General features: G+C 36.9%; 1 protein-coding gene across 1 annotated transcript in view; it reads right to left on the reverse strand.

Moving 5' to 3' along the window:
* LOC145259076 (dimethyladenosine transferase 1, mitochondrial-like) overlaps positions 1 to 5,000 on the reverse strand; it is a 248,508-nt gene that overhangs the window by 56,268 nt on the left and 187,240 nt on the right. The gene's annotated exons all lie outside the window — the stretch shown is intronic.

Here is a 5,000-nt window from a genome sequence, read left to right on the forward strand (position 1 = left end):
AGAAAGGCTTATGACATGGTTCCTCATTCATGGATATGTGAAATACTATTGATGATGAAGGTTGCTGAGAATGTGGTAGGGCTTTTGGAGACAAGTATGGCTCAATGGAAAACGGTGCTGACAGCAAACAGAGAGGAGATATGGCAGGTTGACATTAAACGTGGGATATTTCAAGGAGATTCCTTATCGCCACTTCTTTTTGTAATGGTTATGATGCATTGCATTCCTCTTGAAGAAAGAAAAACTGGGGTATAACTTTGGATCTGGTGACAGACGCCTCAACCATCTACTGTTTATGGATGATTTGAAAAGATTCGGTAGAAATGAAAAGGAAATGGAGAGACTAGTAGAACTTGTGGGGACATACTCAGAAGACATTGGTATAGAGTTTGGGATTAGGAAATGTGCAGTGCTGGTGATGAAAAGAGGAGTAAAGGTTCATTTGAATGGAATAGTGCTGCCAAATGGAGAAATCATGAAAGAAATAGAAAATACAAGATATAAGTATTTAGGAGTGCTGGAGGGTGTAGGCATCATGAACAGAGAAATGAAAGAAAAAGTCAGGAAGGAGTATCTTAGAAGAGTGAACCTAATTGCAAAATGAAAACTGTATGGAGGAAACCTAATGAAAGCAGTGAATGCATGGGCAGTCAGTGTTTTGAGATACAGTGCGGGAATTTTAGAATGATCTGACAAGGATTTGCATGCCATGGATATCAAAACAAGAAAAGTTTTAGCAATGTTTGGTATATTTCACATTTGAAATAGCGTAGCAAGGCTGTATCAAAAGAGGAAAGATGGCGGGAGAGGATTGAAAAGTGTAAAAGATTGTGTTAGAACCAAGGAGATGTCATTGAAGGAGCATGTGGTTAGAAGTTAAAGAGTGGATGCTTAAGGTTGTGACCAATGAAGTGGAGGTATGTGAGACCAAGGCTGATTATGTGAAATGTATGGATAGAGAAAGGGCAGAAGAACTGGCTAGGAAGAAAATGCATGGAAGGACTTCCAGGATATAGGAGAAGTGGCTGATGAAAGATCATGGCAATGGCTTAGAGTTGGGTATCTGGCTAAGAGTACTGAAACTTTTGTTTGTGCAGCACAAGAGCAGGCATTAGGAAGACGATTGTTCAAAAAAGTGGTTATAGAAGAGGAAGTTGCTGCAGAATGCTGAATTTTGTGGTAAGACCTCAGAGTCAATTGCGCACCTTGCAGCAGGGTGTAGTGGACTGGCCTAGAGAGAGTACCACAAAAGACACGATCGCATGGGACTCCGGATATATTGGGAGGTGTGTAAGAGGGTAGGGATGAAGTGTGCTGGAAAATAGTTTGAGAAGGTCCAGTGTGGTGTTTGAGGCAAACCGACTGGCAAGCAGTTTAGCATTGTCGGTTGCCGTGCAAGCAACCTCATGATTGTTTGATAGTGGGGGAATCGTTGACTGCCCATTATTTACTACACTGTTGTAGATTTTCCAAAAATCACGGGTTCCTAATTTCTGTACCTCGATGCGTTTTCTGGTGGTTTCAGTGTGAAATCTGAGTGACAGCAAGTCTCCTCAGATTTCCAGCACTCAACACTTTCTCTAACATTTACAAATTAATTTGCGTTAGAGCAATAGTCGTTTACCATTGGTTTCCTGTTGGCAGCAGCCATTAGTCTTAACTGGAATTTGGGTGGCAATAAGTCCCGGTCGTCTTTGCACTCATCCAGCGGTGGGATAGCTAGTACTTTCTCTCCTCGGCTTTTCCATCCTCCTCAACCCTTTTGAACTCTTTGCTATGGTGCCTGTTGATGCCCTCCCTTTTTTATTTTGATGCGGGTGGATAGGTTGCAGGTTAACTTACAATTATAGTTTCAGTTTTTTTGGTTACATGTGGTATTTCTTTGTGCTTTACATCTTTAGTAAGTTTCTATATGTCCGGCTTGCACTTTGTGTTAGTCTCCACTTTCAAGGGTTTTCCTTAATATTTCAGTCATTTTCATTATTGCGGGATGGTATTACTGTACACATAGATTCGAAAAAGTTGTCAAAAAACAAATATATAACAAATAAATGTTATCAAAGGCAAGATAAGTTACTTTTCTACCAAACTGGATAATGTTTTAGCGTTTTTATTTAATGTAACATGTTTATTTGGCTTGAAAAACATACAGTGTTTACCGATGTATTGGAAAATTAAAAATGGCGCCCGACTCTCTTTAACACGTTAAGTTTGGGAAAAGGTGTTATAAATATAAAACTAGACCAAAATACTGTTAGAAACTCGCTCAATATATGTTATCGTGACATAGGTTGACATATATTCGGTTGGTTTTTTGACAACTTTTTCGAATCTATGTGTACACTAATACAAACCCATTATTGCTATCCATTATATCCTCTCAGTCATCCCTCTGATTCCAATCTCTCCCCATTCTTTTTTCAAAGTTTTTCGGTACTGTTCCTAGTGCTTTTACTATTATTGGTGTTATCTTGACTTTCTACATCTTCCTGTCTTCCGCCCACTCCCTCTTTTTTTCCGTGTGTCGCTATAAACATGTGCTACACAAAAGAAGTGAGGGTTAGGTAGGATGGAAAGACTGAGAAGAGAGAGCACTAACCAGACCTCCACTGGATGAGTGAAAAAAGGACTGGGATCTTGGGAGACTTATTGCTATCCAAATTCTAGTGAAGACCAATGGTTGCTGCCAACAAGAAACCAATGGTAAACAGTTATTGTGCTAACACAAATTAATTTTCAAATGTTATTGAAAGGTGTTGAGTACTAGAAATCTGGGGAGACTTGCTGTCACTCAGACTTCAAGGACCACCACAGGTTGTACATTTTCCTACGCAATAACTGTCAATTTTCAGTCTACAGACTCGAAATTTGATATACAGGGTACTGAGAGTTGGAAAAATCTTTGTAATCCATTTTCGGCCAGAAATTTGGCTGTTAAGGGGTCAAAGTTCAACGATTTGACCTTTGAGAACTCTACCAAACTCCTCTTTTTGGGTATAAACACTTGAAATTTTAGATATAGGTTCCTTGGACATGGATCTAACTTAATAACTTAATTTGAGCCCAAAAGAATAAATGTTAAGGGGTTATAATAGGGGTCAAAGTTAAAAAAATTGACTGCCTTTTTTTTTTTTTTGATCAACATCAAACACCCGGGCAACGCCAGGCTGAAATGCTAGTATATATATATAGGCAAAACTTTGGACTATTTATAATCTTTAACAACACGCACTCGGACTATTACAAACATGAATATTTTATTTCTACCACTCCCTCGGATTCACCGGATTTTGGACTCAACAACCATGGGAACGCACTCTCACGTGAAACCAATTTTTCCGTTTTTCTCTTTACCTCCACTACACTATTGGGACGAAATTTCTGAAATCGTAAAACTGCATTTCACATGAAAACAATGGTATCTACGTATCCCTCGTATTTTTAAGATAATTATATCCAAAAATTACGAAAATCGATAAGGTAAAAAATCATTTATTAAAGAAAATAAAAAATAGAATTTGGTGAAAACGATCGTAAAACACAGGAGAGTTCAAAAGGGAGGTAATTTTCCGTTTTGGTTTTAACCAAGATGGCGGAAAATTCTCCTTTTCATACTTAGTTTTTTTAAATACTTTACAAGCAAAATTTCTTTATGCATTTTCTTAACTCCTCCCCTCTGATGAAAAGGATTAAGGACTTTCACCTCTATTTGTTTTGGTTGGTTGGTTGGTTGGTTTTTGTTTTACAGCATATCAACCCTTTTCGGGTTATTTAATGCCGAATCCAAAGATTTTGAAGAAAAATCTTTTTAATAGAATATATTTGTTGTTTTCACGTCGGTTTCTATTTAACCCATAGTTGGAACCCTAACAGGTACTACCACTCCGGGTCAGAGTGGACCTGGGAGCAATGGTAATTAAAGGGTGGCTCCACACCCCCCAAAGCCCACAAGCTGGGGCCTCACCACTGGATATAGTTTAAGGTCATATCCAGGACCCCCATTGAGGGACTTTTACCGTCTGCAAGGGGGCAGTCGGCGTATTCTAATGCCCCACCGACAGGGCCACCTCTATTTGGGTTTCCTTTCCGAATAATAAATATGTGCTTAACTTTTGCTAAAGTGTTTCTCAACATATTTTATTAAACCTATATATATATATATATATATATATATATATATATATATATACACACACATAACTTATAAAAGAAATGCTCATGTATAGACACGTGTTTTTACTATTGCATATATATATATATATATATATATATATATATATATATATATATATATATATATGTATGTATATATATATATATATACAATATGTATGTATGTATATATATATATATATATACAACAAATAAATGACAAATGTCTACATTCCGAATTTTATGATGTTGACCATCTCACCTTTTGTTTCTTTGAGAAAAAGAATTTTATTTCTTTCGTGATAGTGTTCGTTATTTTTAAACGTTAGAATAAAATGCTTTGAATTGATTTCTTTTCTAAATGAGTTTTTTTTTTTTTTTAAGAAATACTTCGGGTTTGCACTTTTCGGACGTGTGTGAATTGCAATACAAAGCCGAAATATTTTCTGAACATTTTTTTTCATTAGTGTGTGAACTAGACAATCACAAAACGTTGAATGTACAGCATGAAGCGACGCCTTAAACTTACTGGGAAAAAGTTGATGTAACTAGACTGTAAGAATTCATATACTCATATACAATAGCAAACACGTGTCCACTCATGAGTATTTTTTAATAAATGAATAAAGAGTATATATATATATATATAGTCATCCACATATAGTACGGTTTCGTTGTTTCACAGCTCATCAGTGCGGCTTGACAAGCAACTACCTCAAGCCAGGATCGAAACCCAACTGCCCAAACGACAGTCGGAGCTTCTAACCATTGTGCTATTCGGCTGTTGCTATGCGGGCAGTGAATTAACAATGTTTTGACATTGTTTAAATACCTACGCTCAATATATA

This window comes from Euprymna scolopes, chromosome 34 (genome assembly GCF_053919585.1).
Source record: "Euprymna scolopes isolate OS-2025 chromosome 34, ASM5391958v1, whole genome shotgun sequence".
Classification (NCBI taxonomy): domain Eukaryota; kingdom Metazoa; phylum Mollusca; class Cephalopoda; order Sepiida; family Sepiolidae; genus Euprymna; species Euprymna scolopes.